This window comes from Canis lupus, chromosome Y, assembly GCF_048164855.1.
Source record: "Canis lupus baileyi chromosome Y, mCanLup2.hap1, whole genome shotgun sequence".
In the NCBI taxonomy this organism is placed as follows: domain Eukaryota; kingdom Metazoa; phylum Chordata; class Mammalia; order Carnivora; family Canidae; genus Canis; species Canis lupus.
The window spans coordinates 3,712,793-3,732,633 of NC_132877.1; the positions used below are offsets into that span (position 1 = coordinate 3,712,793).

The 19,841-nt window shown below is 42.0% G+C and overlaps 1 protein-coding gene across 1 annotated transcript in view; it reads right to left on the minus strand.

Moving 5' to 3' along the window:
- Positions 1 to 19,294, minus strand: part of LOC140629125 (neuroligin-4, X-linked) — a 369,817-nt gene extending 350,523 nt beyond the window's left edge. Inside the window, exon 1 of the mRNA XM_072818605.1 lies at positions 18,904 to 19,294. The gene's annotated coding sequence lies outside the window, so the exon portion shown is untranslated. The remainder of the gene's footprint in view (positions 1 to 18,903) is intronic.
- Positions 19,295 to 19,841: the final 547 nt, after the last annotated feature.

Genomic DNA, 19,841 nt, shown 5'->3' on the forward strand with positions numbered 1-19,841 from the left:
GGCTTCCCCTACTCACTTCTCCCCGCCTCAGTGGGCTCCCTCATTTCTCTAGCACCGCATTGATGTTGCTTGTTAATCCATGCTAACCTGATGGCAATGATGGGTGGGCAGGGGTGGGTGGGTGTGTAGAGGGGAAGGGGTGGGTTGTTCTGTCTTCCTAATCTAGTCCCAGAATCGAGGCTCCTCTTGTATTCCCAGGGTTTGGAGGTGAGACTCTCTCAGCATCCTTGGCCTCCCTTCCATGTCAGCCAAATGTGGCTTGGCATCGATGGTTGGTCTTGGGCGGGAGAGAGGGTATGCTCTTTCCTGGAGATAGCAGAGTTCTGCTGGTCATCAGCATAGGATCTTGAGGCCAAAAGGATTTTCTGCTCCTCCCCTTGGATTAGGTTTGTCTGCTACCTTTGACCCAGTTGCAAGGCATCTGTGCCCGGACCCTGGGGGTGATGTCATCTGCTGTACCTTTGGTCAGAGGTTTAGGATTTTGTTTCTTAGTTTTTTTTTTTTTTAATTTTTATTTATTTATGATAGTCACAGAGAGAGAGAGGCGCAGAGACACAAGCAGAGGGAGAAGCAGGCTCCATGCACCGGGAGCCCGACGTGGGATTCAATCCCGGGTCTCCAGGATCACGCCCTGGGCCAAAGGCAGGCGCCAAACCGCTGCGCCACCCAGGGATCCCGGATTTTGTTTCTTATGAAAGGAGAATTTCGGGGAAGCCTGTGAGTCCCCATGCTTTTCCCCAGGCAGGCAATGGTCATCTCACCAATGAAGTGCCTGCATCTCTGAGGTGGGCTCTGTCTCACGTCCCATTCTGCTTCCAACCTCTCTCATGAGAAACAACAAGACCACCTGAGAGTTTACGAATAAGTGTGGACTCCCCTGTGTCTGGGGTCCTAAGCATAGATGGAAAATAAAACAGTAAATCCATGATGCTCGAAGCTATAAAATAAGCAAGTGCCAAATATTTTATCTAACTTATTAAATAATGAGGGAATCGGTAAGATATATATTTGGTTTGCACATCTGCTATCCAATACGAACTGCTGAAATCAATTTACAAACGGACATAAAATTGTCCAACGCTTGTACTGGTTTCCCATTTTGCTGCCTAGCACAGTTGACACATCAAAAGGACATCACACTGGCAAAACATGACAAGGTGAAAACTGGTCACATTCCACTGGACTGACTTTGCATTGCTTGGGACGGGAATCATTTGCACCTGCTATCAGGCTATTGTAGTTGAGGGAGTTGTAGATAGTCTGGTGAAGGTCAACGAAGGAAGAGATTACCCGAATGGATGAGCTAGCTCGGACATCCATTAAATTTCAAAGTCTTTCAAGAACTTTCCTTAGAGGCCTTGGAGTTATTCCAGATTGGCACAGTAGCCCTCAGTGGAGCTATAAAAGTTGGCTAATATTTTAGCAGATTTTTGTCTTGCTTATTGTAGGGGCCAATGGCAGGCTGCCTCAAGAAGGGCCACTTTGGCATGAACATTATTTAGAGTTAAAAGCCATCAAAACTGAGCAGACTCAGGAAAAGCCCTTTACCTCTCCCTTGCCTACGTAAATTTACATTGGAAAGGAGAGCCTGTACCAAGGAGAGAGGTCTTACTGAGAGATGCTTCTTTACCTAAGAAACTTAGGGCAAGCTTTGTTTTCCAAACACCTCCTATCACCTTCCTGCTAACGTCTTGCTCTCCTTTGTATCCCCAGGCCCCCATCCCTCTGCTCAGTTCATATAGGCCTCCAGTTGCCTGTCTTTGGAATTTCCAAATCTGTGTGGATTCCTTGTACATACAAAAGTAAATTTGATTTTCTCCTGTTGACGTGTCTCACGTCAATTTGATTTTTAGTTCTGCTGTAAGGACCTTAAGGGGCAGAGGAAATTGTTCCTCCCCAACATTATGAAGGGGAGCAGAATACGACACTGCAAAACATGCCTCTTTGGCATAAAGATGATTTTGAGTCGATTATTTTTTGAGAAGCTGCAGGCATAGGAAAAAGTCTGAAAACCTAGTAGAATTTACCTTTTTACACATCTAAGGGAGATTTCCCGTTGTAAGGGTGTCTCTTTCTCTGTACCAGAGAGGGGAGGATGGCTGAAATTATGGAAACTCTTAACACTGGTGAAGACACCGACTCAAATCTGCATAACAACCCTACCTTTGCCCTGTTCCTTCTGCCTTTCATGCAGGGAGTTCTCAGACAAGAACCTTCAAAGGTAGAGGGAAAATGATTTTTCTCCGCCTACACTTGCAAGGGTTGAAGGATGGCTCTCCTCATGCTGAGACAGCTGACAGAGCTGGAGTTATCACTTCGCTCGTTGGAGGGTCTTGCCCATGCTGGAGGGCTCTAGGCAACTTCAGTTTTCTGTAGGTTATCCATCATTTTTCTCCTTCTAAGGGTGGAAGCGACATTCTTCACAGCTTTCAACAACCTCAGTAGATGTGATGCAAAAAAAAAAACGTTGTTCGGTATTTTGATGGGATGCTACAGGTGCCAGCTTTGTTGGGAGGTGTGGGGAGCAAAGGAGAGTGGGCTTTGTTCCCTCAACATTTCAAGCAGTGAGTAAAGAAGATGGGGGATGAGATTTCCCTGGAGGACACAGCCATAGGCAGGGAGACGGAAGCTAGTACTGGAGGGTGAGAAGCGCCTGCAATCCCTATGGTCAGTTTGCAACTTCCTAATTAAATGCATCTCCCTCTGCTTGGTGAATTTTATATTGTTATTAACCTCCTTAGACAGAGCCTTCCCAGGTTTTTGTTTGTTTTTAAGTGATTACCAATGGCTTGGAACAGGCCTTCACTGTGCTTGAGGAGTCTCAGTGAGTACCTTCAGCACAAAAATAATAAAATCTGTTGTTCTTTAAGGAATAAGGTCAATTAAGGGGATCCCTGGGTGGCTCACTGGTTTCGCACCTGCTTTCAGCCCAGGGCGTGATACTGGGGTCCTGGGATCAAGTCCCACATCGGGCTTCCTACATGGAACCTGCTTCTCCCTCTGCCTCTCTATCTCTGTCTCTCATGAATAAATAAATAAAATCTTAAAAAAAGAGGAATAGGGTCAATTAAAATAACCTGCATAAAGTGGAATAAGACCTATCATTGCATGGTGCTCTATACTACCAAAGACTTGCACCGAAAAGATTATTATTGTTATATTTTTTTCTTCTTAAAAGATTTTTTTAATTCATCTGACAGAGAGAGAGAGTGTGAGAGAACACAAGCCAGGGGAGCTGCAGAGGGAGGGGGGGAAGCAGGGAGCCCGACACGGGGCTCCATCGCAGGACTCTGAGATCATGACCCGAGCCAAAGGCAGACACTCAACTAGCTGAACCAGCCAGGTGCCCCAAGAAGATCATTTTACACACTAAATATCTCAGATAGGAACCACAATAATAGTGCAGGCATCGGATATGCAACACAGACACACACCTTTTCTTCTTCTACCATGAAATGGTTGTACTTTGATTTATTACTTATAGCTAGCTTTTATATGGCACTTATTAATTGAAGTCACCTTAAATCTATTATTTAAATATTTTAGGGGCACCTGGGTGGTCAGTGGTTGAGCGTCTGCCTTCGGCTCAGGGCGTGATCCCAGGGTTCCGGGATCGAGTCCCCCATTGGGCTCCCCACGGGGATCCTGCTTCTCCCTCTGCCTGTGTCTCTGCCTCTCTCTCTCTGTCTCATGAATAAATACATAAAATCTTAAAGAAATAAAAGGGAAAAAATGAAAGATTTTATTTTTTGGAACGGTATTAGGTTGCTAGTGAGATTGAGAAGGAAGTGCAGAGATTTTCGATATACTCCCCCCCCCACACACCCGCCCCCACACAGCTTTCCCTGTTATCCACCCACCAGAGTGGGACATTTGTTATAATTGACGAACCTACGCTGGCACACCGTTATGGCTCAGGGTCCATGGTTTGCATTAGGGTTCACTCTTGGTGGTGCACGTTCTTTGGTTTTGGACAAATGTGTAGCGACGTGTATCCAGCATCATAAAATCATACAGAGCATCTCACTGCCCCCCAAAACCCTCTGTGCTCTGCCTGCTCATCCCTCCTCCTATCTCATGGCAACCACTGATCTTTTTCTGGTCTCCATAGTTCTGCTTTTTCCAGAATGTCATAGAGTGGGACTCAGAGACCATGCACATAGCCTTTACAGATGGACTTCTTTTGCTTAGTAATATGCATTTAAGTTCTCTTCAGGTCTCTTCATGACTTGAGAGCTCATTTCTTTTTTTTTTATTTTTATTTTTTATTTATTTTTTTTTTTTTTTGTAGTGTGAATAATATTGTATTATCTGGAGGGGCCACGGTTCATGTGTCCATTCACTTATTGAAGGAGACCTTCATTGCGTCCAAGTTTGTGCACTTCTGCAAAGGCTGCTATGCACATCCATGTGCAGAGTTTTCTGTGGATCGAAGTTTTCAGCTCTTAGTGATAAATACCGAGGACTATCATTCCTGGATCCTAGCGGAAGACTAGGTTTGACTTTTGAAGAAACCGCCAAAGTGGCTGCACTATCTTGTGTTCCCACCAGCAGGGAAAGAGAGTGTGTGTTGCTCGACGTCCTCCCCAGCATTTGGTGTTGCCAGCGTTTGGGGCCTTTGGCCGTTCTGGTGCATGTGTAGTGATACCTCACTGTTGTGTTAATTTGCATCTCTCTGACACTTTTTCATTAAATTCTTTTTCTGTTTTATTGCAAGCGGGCAGGTTAGCAGTACCAAAGCCAATGTTGTTTTTCAGATGCTGTTACAGAGACGATTGGAGTCAGAGTGCTTATTAAGCTCTCTCAAGCTTGCACTTTTGTAAGCGATAGACAAGGTATTAGAACAGAGATGTTTTCTCAACTTCCTGCTCTTTATCATTGCAGAACCTTGACTTTGCATGAAAGAAAACATTTAACAATGGATCCAAGTCACACGTAGAAGACAACTCCACCACTGTGTGCTTTATTTTCCTTAATGCGAGATAAAACATGTCACAGTCAGAATGTGAAGTTGCTATTACTAGGAAGCGTTCTGGTTTCATCTGAATTACTGGCATAATTTTCTCCGGTTTCCTACAGCATATGTGAGCACTGGGTTTAATTTTCAAGTGATTAGCCTTGTTCTCGTACTTGGAAAACTCAATCCCATTCCATTTACCTATTTTCACCAATTTTTGGTCAGGTTGTTCACTGACATTTTCTCCAGTGGATGATACACACCTAAAGTAGTACTTTGTGTTGCTTGGATTTATTCTTTGTTTTAGTTTTATCATGACCTTATCGGGCATGGCCTTACTTATTGGAAAGGTCAAGATAATATGGTGGTAGGCCAGCCACGTGTGCTTACAGTACACATGACCCTTTTGAGAACACAAAAGGGAGTGGACGGCGAGATGGAGAGGAATTTCTGCCCACGTCAATGGGCCTCGTTAATTAATGCTCCGCCCACAGCTATAATTCACAATTAGGCTCTACGGTGAGTCTCTGTCTCTGCAGTAGACACAAGTCATTCAGATCTAGGAAGGGCACCAGCAAATTCATTGCCTGTTATCAGGAGTGCACAGAAAGTTGAGGAGAGTTGAGTTTGTGCCTGTGTCTGATACTGATGTGTGTGTGGTATGTGCCACGATGCATTATAATGGGGAAGGCACGGCGGGGCCATGCTTTGGAAGTTAACCAAACCTGACTTCCAGCCCTGACTTGGTCATGAATTAATAATAATATGAGTCTCCAAAGATTGTTAGTTATTAAATGAGTGCTAAGCACATGGCACATGACTCAGGAAAGAGTATGATTATAGTTATTTTCAGCAATTCATGAATTTAATAAACATGTGCTTTAAAAAAAGGGGGGGGCCAGGGCTACAAGGAATAAAACAAGGTGGCTGAAAAGAACTGGGTGTGCTTCGAAGCAAGGATTTGCTTTCATCCCCCTCAGCACCGTCTCTTAGACAGTGGCAGGGTGATTCATGCCGAGTACTAGCAATTAACTAAATGTCTATGATTGAAATGGTCAATGGTTTTATCTATTGATTTTCAATTACAGTGACTGCCTTGTTCCGCTGCCCTGGTTATGTCCCCTGCTGAAGGAGTGTTTGTGGAGAGTCTTATTTTCATGCCCTGAATACTGTGGACTGGACCGGTGCAGAGCATGTGACCCAGGAGGAGAGAGTGGACACGTCCGGTGTGGGCTGGGGCACACAGGGATCAAACAGGCTAGTAAGATGCTCCTTCCAGAAATCTCAGCTAGAGGAGTCTTAGATGGTGAAGTCTCAAAGCGAGCACGTGGACTCTGCAGGAATGCAGAAGGACGGTGAGGAGGGGAGGTGAAAGCAGAGCCATCGCAGCACGCGACAGCAGGAGGAAGCCTTGGAGTGGGCAGCAGAAGACAGGCAGGAGAGGGAAGGCGGGGGGAGGAGGGAGGTGGAATAAAGGAGCTGGTACCCTGAGAAGCAAGGCACAGACTCTGCGTAGAAGAGAGCACAGCGCAGTAAAAGTGAGGCAGGAGCAGCCTGACCTGCGTGCACTTAGCCTGCTGACAGCCTGACCTGCGTGCACTTAGCCTGCTGACAGCCTGACCTCCAGGTCTAGTTTCCCTTCTGGTCTCTGAGCACCTTGAAAGGAAATCATCTTTACTCCTAAGATAATTTGAGTCAATATCTGTTAACTGCAGATGAATCAAACGTAAAAACAAAACAAAACAAAACAAAAAACAAAACAAAACAAAATATTAAAATTTGGTGTTTCTGCATTATATGAAACCCAGGACGAATATAGGAAGCTTTATGTTTCAGATAATCAGGAGACAAAATAGAATCATAGCGAAGCCCCCGAAACATAACTGCTATCACTTGTCTACATTTCATCCCACCTTTTTTCCAAGTATATTTTTCATTTTGTGATGTTTATATCCAATTTATTTGATACTTAATATAGTATACGACATTTTCTAATATACGGTTTTCACAACACTTCTTTTTGATCCATAATAATCCATTGACTTGATGTAATGTGATTTATTTAAACATTTGCCAACGGGAGGTATTTACACTGTTGATCCTTTTCCACTATAACTGGCTTTGTCTTATTTTCACAAATGAGCTAAGACTACAAATGTGGTCCCTGGACTGTTTTTGTTAAAGGCGCTGCATTATTTTTAAATCATCTTACGGCATTCGTTGTGGAAAAAAAACCCTGAGGATAAACTATTCTTTCCTTCCATTTTTCAGGTCACTTACATTTGCTGCTCGAATGCCTGGATGCGATTCTTATCTTTTCCACAAAGTTCTTGGCAGGCCCTTGGGGTCACCAAACTCAAAATTACTTCCTCGGCTTGGGAAAATTTTTTTTGTACGATGGTTTCTGTACTGGCCTCCCCTCCAGTGGTCTTTATTTCCCCAAGTTCCAACTTGTATTTGGAGTTCAAAGTAAGTTCTGGAGGTCCCTTAAGCTTGAGAAATCTAATACATTCTCCCATCATCAAAAAAAAAAAAAAAATCACTTGTGAAAAAACAATTTGTGTGTCCCCTTCCTTTGCATTCATTCCACCATTTCAAATTGGCTTCCATGCTACTGGGTTGATTTCTCCACGCTTCGCTCTTTGTTTCTTCGGACTACAAAGCAGATCTTCTTCTTGGGGTAGCATTTCGGAACGCCACACAATCTTTCCCAGCTCTGCCTGTTGTTCACTCAGCCTACTCCTTCCTTGCCTGCCACTTTCTTTTTTTTTTCCGCATAAGCAATCTAAACTAGATTTAATAGCTTGGAGCTCTTCTAACGGTGTCTCTTTCTGCCACTCGGCTGCATCGTGCTTCTCAGCATCCCTCTGAGAACTGCAGCCCTTAATATTGCACAATGTTATCATAATGTCAGTGTTATTCTCTGATCCCAACCGTTGACTTATTCACCTGCTTGTCTCCCCTGTAGTCCTTTGTCCCTCATTCCACACTATTATTATTATTTTTTTGTCCTAAGGAATGTTTCTAGCCCCCCGGGGTTAGCTATTCCTCCAATGTATTTCTGAGGACTCTCTAGATCACCTGCCAAAGTGCCTCCACTCTATTTTAAGCTATAAAAAAGGCAGGGCAAATGTGTCTTGCTCACCAGTCTGTTTTCATTGCACAAGACATTATCTCAGAGCATTCTAAACAATAACCATTCAGCAAATCTCTTCCACAATTAATTATTTAAGAACTTCCCCTTTGAGTGGGGGAAGAGCTTGAGTGAGGTAAGATCTATAAAAGCCTGATGTTGGCAGAGAGTGTATAGAGTCAGAGCCTCGTCATTGGAAGGGTTGGTTTCAAAATCCAATTAGTGTTCCAAAATTATGTGATATCACCTCTAAGAATAGCTCTGAAGAAAATCAGCATCTTTTTGAACCAAGATATCAGCAGAGGGAGGCACCCCTACTTCTGGAGCTGTTGGTGTGCAGTGGAAGCTTTTCAAGGGTTGCCACGAGTGCTTTGAAAACTAGACATGAGTGGTCCTGCTTTGAAAGTGAAGAGAGTGACAGGTGGGAGGGCTTGCACCACTACCAGTGATCGGCACCGGGATTCTACTCCAAGGTGCTCTGGATCTGGTTTCATGATATAGGTTTGATAGGCAGACTTCACTACGCTGCCATGTGAAGCTTGGGCTGCAGCCTTGAGGGCATCTGAAAGCTTTCCTTGATTTTGAGAGCTGTGCTCCATCCCTCTCACACCCACCTCACATTGCCCCTCCCAGCTCTGTGTCCCACCACATGTTACAGGTCTGAGGACACGGGCCAAGTGTCGGCTCTAGTGGCACAGCATGCACGGCAAGGCCCATGCAGAGCAGAGGAAATCTGATTCTCTCTTCCCTCACTACTGAGAATCATGCTCCTTCCCAAGCTTGCTCTTCCACATGGATTGCTGCCCGTCTCGCTTCCAACACCACCCCCTCTACGAATCATGCTGTGCAAACTGAGAAGTCGTCTACTTTGCCATGAACATTTTAAATTCGCATGGAGTAAATTACAATCTTTCCAGTAAGTGGTTATTATGCCACAAACAGCAAGAACACTATAGATTTTTTTTTAACATTCCTTAGATTTTTACACTACAGTCCCATGTTTATAATTACTAAATAGACACAGGGAGAACACGTATTGTGAAAATGTTAAGATTGTTTTCTTGTTGAACCCATTGCTCATATGCAGGTCTGGAAACAAAGCTTGTGATGACGTAGGTGAGGGATCAGCAGCCATGTGGGCAAGGAGGCTGGAGCCATGGTCAACCAGGTGAACCCGAGCTGGCCCTGCGGGAGTAATGCATTTGTGGGGGTGACATCCGGGACCCTCTATCGCTCATGGGAGAGATGCTGTCCCACTCATATCAGCTTAGGCGTGACCTCAGTGAACTGTCTTTCTTCTCCCTGTTGTTCATCTTTCTTCATTTTCTCTTGACCTCCGGCCAGACCCTTACTTTTTCCATGTTGACATAGCAAATGGCAAAGTCTGGTTATGCCAGAGTGTCAAATTCAGCTTAAAATGTATGGGAGGTTTTGCCACTCTAGTTTTTTGTTGTTGTTGTTTTTTGTTTTTGTTTTTTTTGCTTTGCTTTTTTTTTTTTAACTTGATCAGCTAGAAAGAGCTACAGATAGAAATTGGTGTGCCAGGTATCATCCCTTTAACGTTAGGAAAAGGAAATATTTACCAAGAGACACCAAAGGACTTAGAATAAAGCAAATTTGAGCACAATGTCCATTAATCCTTTTCTCCAGGATAGTGAAGCTCTCAAGATACTGTAGAGTAGTCGGTAAATATGGTCACTGTCATGATTTACATTTTTTTGCTTTTTAAAATTTACGCATTTGACACCATCTAGATGATGCTGGTTTAGCAGCCCACGCGTTGGAAGCTGCATCGGCAAGAAAATGGACAAGGTCATATGAGTTATCATCCTTATCACTCAACCCTGAGATTCTTTCCAATAAACAAGTGGGCGGAAGCTACCAGAAATGTGGCTTGTGCCAGGAATCTCTGATTCTGATAGTTTTGTTTTTAATGAGTCCTTGGGTTTGTGCAAAATGAATTTGTTTATGCATTTTTGCCAATGGACATTTATTGAAGTTCCTGGCCAAAGATGGTTGCGTGAAGACATGTTTATTACACTGCTCTTTCTTACTGGCCACCACCATAAATCGTGACATAATCAAAATTAGAGGGGGAAAAAAACAACCACTATCTTTAATAATATAAGAAAATTTCCACAGGCCTGATCACATTGAGTCATATCTGCTTGTTGAACATGGCTTAAAAAAAGATAATCTCCCTTTTCTTGAAGGAGGAAACATGGCAAAGCTGAAGTAGTAGTGAAGGTAATTGCATTCACACGCACATGAATAGAATAAGGTTGTTCCCTTGATAGTATCATGCGTGTTCCAAATGTAGTGCCCATATGTTAATCTCCATTTGAACCGTGCTACGTCCTGTCTGGCAGAAACTGGTTAACTGCCACGTCTCTTTTTTCTTTCCTTGGACATGTTGTGAGCACGCGTCCAGAGCTTGCCTTGCAGTGAGATCCTGACTTCTAGGAGGTGAACATAATTCGTGGAGGCTTTCAATCCTGCTGCATAAAAATCCTATGATATGGTTCCTTGTCTTTCATTCCTCAGGATGAAGACAAGCCTGAGAATTTGGCTATGGAAAATTATGGCACCAAACCGAGGACAGGAACTGATGCCTGAACCATTCCTTCGACAAGAGTCATTTGTGACTCAAGATACCCTGTTTTGGACATCAGGCAAGAAAGGTTGCTCTAGTGTTTGGACCATTACACAGTTTTGGGTTTATTTCATCAGTCAGGGTTCCTTTATCTAATGCAATGCGTGATTGTTCCTTTGCTGTGGAAAATAGAATTAACTATTTTCTTCACAGGCAAGCCCAGCCTTAGACAAGCATGGAATTTGACCACAGGCTCTTCTCTCTCCTTTCTTAATTGATTCATCCTAAATCCACAGACTATGGCTGAGAACAATAGATGTTTATGCCAGGGCAGGGAGAGAGCCTCAGCGGTCCAGACCAGGATGTCAGAGCCGACGTGAGAAGTGGCCACATAGGAAAGCTTCCTGGTGTGGGATGTTGGAAATCCAAAGGAGGAGAGGTGGCACTGGTGTTGGGGGTGGAAGTAGGATCAGCTATGGGAGATTGCATCCAAAAAAGGGAAATGAACAAATAAGCATGTACATTAGTCACAATGGGAGCCAAGGTTCCCATGGTCAGATAAGGGAGTTAAAATTAGGAATGGAAAAAGCTTCAGTGAAGACTGTTGTGGGAATAGGATCGGAGGCTATCTGTGTGAATGAATGGTTTTTGATACCATGAGAGACATAAAGAATGAATACAGATATAAATGTGTGCATTTATTCCCTGGTTCTGTTTAGTAAGGGATCTGGGAACAGGGACAGTCCAATGGCAATGAGTACACCAAAGACCTAGATTTTGGCTTCTAGCTACCATTCTCTATTAAGAAATATGAGGGCTCCCTCACATCTGGGACTGGATCAGGAAATGTACAAGCTGAGTTAGGAATATCTTGTGTCAGAAAGTGCCCAAATCATGAGATCACATCAAAAACACTGAAGCTAATTTGGAGGAGCTAGGACTGGTCACACATGGGATAGTTTGAAAGGATTAGAAGCCATTGAATGAAATGACAAATCATGAGGCCATATTGACCTAAATAAATGAATAGCAAGTTTGATGAGGAATAGAATATCCAGTGATACATAATTACAAAGGGCAAGTGAGTGACTTTACACTGACTTTACAGACTTTAAAATGACTTTACACTTTAATGGAATGATCAAGTGACCATCATTAGGTCATCATTGATTAACGGCACTAAGAAAATGTTGTTCACCACAAGATAGTATCAAAAGGAACGTTATTTCTGGGATATTCCTGCCAAAGACACATAGCTTGAATGGAGTCAGAGAATCAGAGAAACACAACATGAGGAGCATTCTGCAAAATAACTGGCCTGTGAACTTCAAAATCGTCAAGGTTATAAAAGTCAAGGAGAAATCTGAGGAACTGCTCCAGATTGAAAGATATGATCAAATGCCTCATGTGATTCTGGAATGTAGTTTTTGACTCTAAAGGACGTGATAATTGGCAAACTTAAATGAGGTCTGATGATTAGGTTGTCTGATGTAATAGATCCAGGATAATTTCTTTATTTTGATGCATGACTTTCCCCATTTGTAGGACACATGTAATGCATTTTTGGGATTAATGATGCATCAAAGTCACCACATTTACTCAGAAATGTTTCCGGAAAATAAAAAATAGTTCTTTACACTACATTTAGAACATTCTACATATTTGAGGGGTTTTTCCTAAGTATTAAGGAGATGGACTATGAGCTTATTCTTTCAAGACTTCAGATAAGGAGGAAGACCTGTTTTTCCCGCCGCAAGTCGATAGCCTTTATGAGGAGTGGGGATCCCATGCAGGTGGGGTAGTTGAGGGAGGAACAGAAAAAAAATTCTTAGTCATAGAAGTTAACTGTGAACCAGCATCTCCTTTCCTGCAGAGGGGAGGCTGATGTCTTCCACTGAGGAATGAGGGGGCTGTGCCCTCCCAAAGCTGCCTCTCTGCAATTCTGATCCAGGGTGAGTTCATGCCACCAGAGAGGCCCTCCAGATGACTGGGTCAATGTGCTACTGTGCTGTGAGTCATCAGATGCAGGCACAGCTCCCTGGGGAGTCATCAAGGGTTTGTTCAAATCAGGTTGATTCACTCCCATGAGATCCCCAGAGAGCAGTGAAGGGTCAAAATTCTCTTTTGTGTAGAACCCCTGGCCCTCCTTCTTCCATTTCTTTCTGGATCTTCACCGATTACCTGATGTTTCCATCTCTGTTACCTTTTCTGCCTTGAACTTTCAAGATTTTCTTTTTTTGCCTTCATGGCGACCCAGAATATCAATGCTTGATGTTATTCTAGAATTACTATCTAATGCAACACATAGGAAAAATAAGTAAAAAATATACTTAGTATATATCTATTATCTTCAGAAAGTTTAGTTTTATAACTAAACCCTACAATTATGATTCCAGAAGAATAAAAATGGAGACATTAAGATGTTAAAGTAAAATGTCTATTTATGGAATTGACTCACAAATTCAATAATTGCCTCACATATGAGTAATAATATGTTAGAGAATAAGATGACATAAAGATAACTCACATTACCAAATAAGCAAGAAATAAAGTGCCTCAAAATTAACTTAAAAAGCCAAGTACAAACATATTTAGAGAAAATGTTGAAACATCATTGACATATATTAAGTAAGAATTAAATAAGTGGAAAAACATGTTATTTTTTTTTCTTGGCGACGGAGACTTAGTATTGTAAAGATGTCAATCTCCCTAAATTAATTGGAAAATTGAAAGCAATCTCAATATAAATGCCAGCAGGATTTCTCTGAGTATGAGAAAAGCTGGTTCTCAGAGCAGTGAGGAAGCACCGGCCCCTTCAGATGCACAGATGTGTTATAAAGCTACATGTATTACAGCCACTTGGTATTGGTAGAGCAATAATCAGAGAGCAATCAACAGGACAAGGAGTCCATAAATAGATTGACATGAAAAGGGGAATCTAGTGTATGACAAAGAGAATATCCTGAATCAGTGAGGAAGAGAGAGCATGTTTCACAAGTAACCATGAGATGGTGATGTGGCCATGGGAGGGAAAAACAGCTACACATGTACACTCACAGATAGGTGTGTAGTCACTATAATTCTAAATAGTATCTACTTGTTTATAGAGATGATAGATGATAGATCAGATAGTACAGATGGACAAATGGATGGATAGATAGGATGGATGGATAGACTGACCAGATGGATGGATAGATAGATTGATAGGATGGATAGAGAGATAGGTAGACAGGATGATTAGATAATAGATTGATCAGATGGATGGATAGATAGATAGATAGATAGATAGATAGATAGATAGATGATAGATAGATAGATAAGATGGATAGATAGTAGATTGACCAGATGGATAAATAGATGATAGGATGTATGGATAGACAGACTGACAGGATGGATAGATGGATGGATAGATATTCCTAGGATGGATAGATATTCCTATTTATGTAGCTATGGCTTATTGTATTCTTTATATATTTTTAAATATGAGGGTAGAGACTCTAGAAGGGAAGAGGAAATATGGTGTTGAACTGGAGATAACTTTTGAAGCAAGATGAAAAACCCCAGGCACTGCACAGATGTAATGATTTGGCCACACACGAATTTGTAATTTCTGCAATCAACTATATACCAGAAATGAAATTAAAACACAAATTTAAAAAGTGTATTTCTTGGCCTAGGCCATCTTGGGCTTGAAGACAGGGATGCTTTGGTTTGTGCATTTAAATATTTGGTATCATCAAAAGTCCTTGGCATAGCACGTGGCATTAACAGTTGCTCCAGATACATTGGATTGATGATCAGTTTATTGTGTTTATTAGAACTCCATACTTTGAAATAGGAAATTTTCCTCTACATCCAGGCAGGAATTAATTCACTTATCCTCAGGAAGTAAAAGAAATCCAAGTTCCCAGAATCCAGCTAAGCATGACCTTTGGGATATAAGAGGAACCATAGATCAACAACGTGAGAACTCACTCCAGTGATAAGAGGTGGTCCAAACTATAGAACTCTTTGATTTCCACAAGTTTTTTTGGTTTCTTGTAACAGCTTTTGTGAGATATAATTCACATGCGATGCAATTCACCCATTTAAAAGCGTACAATTCAATGGTCTCTCTTCTGTTCACAGAATTGTGCAACCATCACCATGAATTTTAGAATATTTTCATCAGCTCAGAAAGACAGCCCATGCATTTTGCATACCTTTGCATACATACATTTGCACCCACTCCTTCTCTCCAGCCTTTGGAACCACTAACGTACTTACTGTCTCTAAAGACTCGCCTACTCTAGACGTTTCATATAAATGGAGTCCCCCCAAAAACGTGGTCCTTTATGACTGGCTTCTTCTCATGGCATACCATTGTCAAAGGCCATCAATGTTGTAGCACATGTCAGCACATCTTTCTTTTTTTTCTGACAGTCCATTCTAGGGATGGACCGCCTGTGTTTATATATCCACCCATGCATGGAAATGTGAGTCCTCCAATTTGTTTTTCAGGAATGCTTCGTATATCACCATCCTTTGCAATAGCGTGTGAATTTTAGAGTCTTTTCCATTTCTGGAATCATGAGCCATGAGGGTTTTGACGAATTTGCAGTGAATCTGTAGACCGCTTTGGTGAATATTAACCTGAGCAAAGATGAAGTGTTCCAAATCATGGACATAGGATGTCTTTGTACTTTGCACAACATGTTCTAGTTTTCAGAGTATAGGTTGTACTTCTTTCATAGGATTTATTCCTAAGCATTTTGTTGTTTTCAAGGCTTTTATAAATGGAATTGTTTTCTTTTTTTTATTTTTGGATTATTTGCTGCAAGCATATAGAAATTCAATTGATTTTTTCTTTAAAGATTTTATTTATTTATTCATGAGAGACAGAGAGAGAGAGAGGCACGGACACAGGCAGAGGGAGAAAGCAGGCTCCATGCAGGGAGCCTGACATGGGACTCGATCCTGGGTCTCCAGGATCACGCCCTAGGCTGAAGGCGGCGGTAAACCGCTGAGCCACCCTGGCTGCCCAATTGATTTTTTTTAATATACTGAGCTTGTATCCTTAGAATTTTCCATATGTGAGATCATGACATCTGCAAATAAAAATTGCCTTCTTTTCCTATCTGCATACCTTTTAAAAAATTGTTGAATTTATAAAATGAACTGACTACTGGGTATCCCTGGGTGGCTCAGCGGTTTGGCGCCTGCCTTTGGCCCAGGGCGTGATCCCGGAGACCCAGGATCGAGTCCCATGTCAGGCTCCCTGCATGGAGCCTGCTTCTCCCTCTCCCTGGATCTCTGCCTCTCTCTCTCTCTCTCTGTGTCTCTCATTAATAAATAAAATCTTAAAATAAAATAAAATGAACTGACTACCAAATTTTTTTTCTATCTGCATGACTTTGTATTTTCTTCCCTATCTTGCCTAGAATTTCTACAACAATATGGAATAGAAGTGGTAAGAGCAGTAATCTTTGTCCTTGTCATGCTCCTGATCTTCGGGGAAGGCATCCAACCTTAACCATTAAGTAAGATGCTAACTCTTGGTGTTTTGCAGATGTCCTCCGGGCATTTTTCTCAGTTTTCTGTCTATGCAGGAAAAGTACCACAACTGATTTAATGATCTGTGTTCAAAGTCTGACCCACATACTTCCACTCACTCTAAAAAATATATAGCCATGTGACATGTGCTACATAATGAGTGGTCTTACACTTGTGTTAATAGTAAAGGATGGATTCCCAAATACTTTTGGTAGAATGTAATATTCACCAAAATTCCAATTCAATTTTAATGCTTCCTCCAAAATACACACACACATATACATACACAAAAACCAGACATAAGACTGGTCCCATGACATTCAAATACAAATTTTAAGTATGACGCAGTGATATGTACTAAAGTATCTTAGAAATGATCGAAAATATATTAAGAGAAATGTGTTTTTAAATTGTGCTGAGAAGCTTAAGGAATCATCAGCTTCAGTTTACAAACAATAATGTTCTCTGGCAACTGTAAAGCGCTTTTTAAGTTTGCAAGAACTTCTACAATCTCTCAATTTTGAGACTTGGTAAAAATGCATATTCTTTTGAGGGACGAGAAATCTGTGTTTCAAAGACATCTATCAGCTTATGTAGATGCATACAGAGGTCAAGGGTGATGCTTGTACTAAACATTGTTTCCTCATCCACGTTCCAGAGCTTTTACCTCCAGTTGGCAAGAAGTTTGCAGAACTGATTGTCATTTTTATCACCACCTGTAGTTTCCGGCAGAGGGCAAAAACCAGGAAAGCTTGATTTGGTTAAAAAAAAATAATAATTAAAGCTCAGGAACTGAAGAGCATTCAAATGTCCCATGACATTGAGATGGAAAATAAAAGCTATATTTAAGAATATGATTATGGGCTGTTGGCACTAATTAATGTTAATTTATTTTTGCTATTCAGGTGCTTAACTGAGGTGAGTTAATTGATGTGTGATGCAAATTCAAAACTTTTCTAAATACATATTTCAGGTAAAAACGCTCCAATTTCCAGGATGGCATTCTATTTTCTCAACACTTGGAAATCAGCATTCCGCAATTAAAGCAATTTAAAAATATTTAAAGAGATGGCAATCATCTCTAGTCTGGGTTAGCCGGATTTCAGCATATTGCCCCGTGCGCTCATTTTCAAGATATGTAGATTAAAGGAACGAATTCTAAGGTACTAAAGAGAGAGAGAAGAGTTTTTGAGAATTTTCTTTGTACTGCGGGGGTGGTGGTGGTGGGGATTTCATGAGTTACAGTGAGCTACGAAGCAAAAACTATCTGCCAGGTCAATAAAAAAGGGCTTGAAAATGAATTGCTATTCATGTATGATGGAAGAACTTCCAGACTTTGGTCAAGGAAGCATTTTTCAAAGCTACTTGGCATGTTGGCTGAACATAAGGACATGTGTTTATTAATGGAAAGGTAAATCACGGCCCTGCAAACACCCTGACGGTCCTTTAAATATGAGTTGCAATACCATGCGCCTAAATGCACTTGCTTATGCCTCTGGAATAACAACAGAACATCTTCCTGCCACTCAGCCATGTGCCCAGAGCCAATTCTTACATCGGGCACAGAATGTAGCAGCCCTCTGGGAAACCTGTACTGTAATCGTAAGAAGCATCAGTGGTAGCCAATGGGCTCACGCTTACCTGAAACTGTTCACACAATGTGCATTGTAAACATTTGTCATCACATGTGTGCCAACAAAATAGAACCAAGAGCATGTGAGTATGTGCATAGCATATATATTAACATTCGGTATTGGTTGGCTCCCAAGGGTTTCTGATGCGTTACAAACTTTCCGGGAGGAAATACGTCAATATATAGCAAAGAAAACAAATGAACATCCTTTGACGATCAATTCCATTCCTAGAAATACAGTGTCAGTGAAGAATCATCGGCGTATGCAAAAATTTAATTGTAGGTTCTTCCAAGTTCTGTTTATTAACAGTGAAGAGATGGCAGGAGCTTAAGGCCCCAAGTGGAGAGTGGATCAAATAAAAAGGAGCTGAAGTTCAATGCAGTTATTTAAAGATGGTGTTCCAGGATAGGTAACGACAAGGGCCAAGAGTGCAATATATAAATTAACAAACAAGTTAAAATGATTGGGTAGATATAAATATAGCTATATATAGGCACAGGTGTATAGTTACATAAATAATTAAAAGGATATATACCTCATAGGAAATGATGGTATAATTATAGGTAATTTGCATTTCCTGCTTTGCACGTTTCTGTACGTATAAAATATACCAGTAAACAACAAAAAGGTAACTTTCCAGTGGAAAATCCCAACAAATACCACCCCTGTTGGGCAATCAAGGTCCACACCAGCTATGCCATCACGTTAACAGAATGTACCCTTGCTAGGATGTGACCAAAATGACCCTTTGCCTCTGCCTTTCTTCTAAAACCCTATAACCCAGTCTACGCGTGAAAAAAGCATCACACAAACCCCGACCGAGGGACATTCTACAGAAGACCTGAGCACTCTTTTTCCAAACCCGTCCAGCTCATTGAAAACAAGGGAAGTCTGGGAAGACCATCATAGGCGAGAGGGACCTAGGAAAACATGAGGAGTGGCCGTAACGTGGGACCCCACGTGGGGTCCTGCCTACAACAGAAAAGGGATGTTAGGAGCTGTGTAATATGGAATGAGGACATGAGTGAAGTATGCCTCTGAGTTAATAATGTACCATACATTTCCGTGTGGAGATGGGCTTCGTGAAGGAGAGGAGGAGTCTGTTTCCTGGAGGTGAAGAATGTTTTCCTGTTTCTTCATCCACATCTGTCCATTTCCGCACTGAGAAGGATGCATGAAGGGCGGTCTCATTCGACGTGAAGATCTTTCTTGGAGCTCAATATGGGCATTTTTGATGAGCATCCAGGCTAGACCATCAAATCTTAGACCCCTCCTCCATCCATACACGGAGTTTTCTGTGCCTCCACAAATCTCTTCCACTGGCAATGGGTGGAGGAGTGGAGTATGCTTGTGGGATCCCATAATGATCATTTCTTTAGAACATACCCTAGAGCAGGGAAGCTGGCACCTTCCTGACCTCCCTCTGGGTTAGACAGCACTGTGGCTCACACCCACCTCTCACCAGTCAACTAAGCTAAGTCCCAGCTCTCGATGACATCACAAGAGGCATGTTTGTGACATCACTGGTTTCCAGGAGATGGGCCATGCTGCTCACAAACATGATGACCAGTCCATGCTATGAACACCTAGAGAGAGTTTCTAAAGCAATTAGCTGGAAGGCTTTTCTCCAAAATGGTTCCAATTTCTACCCCAACTGGCGAGAGGTAAGGGTGTTGGTTTTGCCTTAAACTGTGTTTCTTAAAACTGCCTGTTAGCATATATTGATCATTTCTTTCTTGGTTGGAAGGTGTGAGTGCTGCCTTGTTTTTCCCCCTGACAGGGTTTTTCTGGTTTGCCTCATACAGTGGGGCCATGGTGTAGCCAACCCAGCAGCCGTGGACTGCTGGCAGCTCATGTTCAGGGGAGCAGGAATCAATGACAGAGCAAAGGTGTGTAATGGGAAGTGTGAGGCAATCAGATATTGGGAAATGGAGAAAATACTGGGTTTGTTTCAGGGGCATGGACTTCAGGCCTCTGTGTGCACCTTCATGA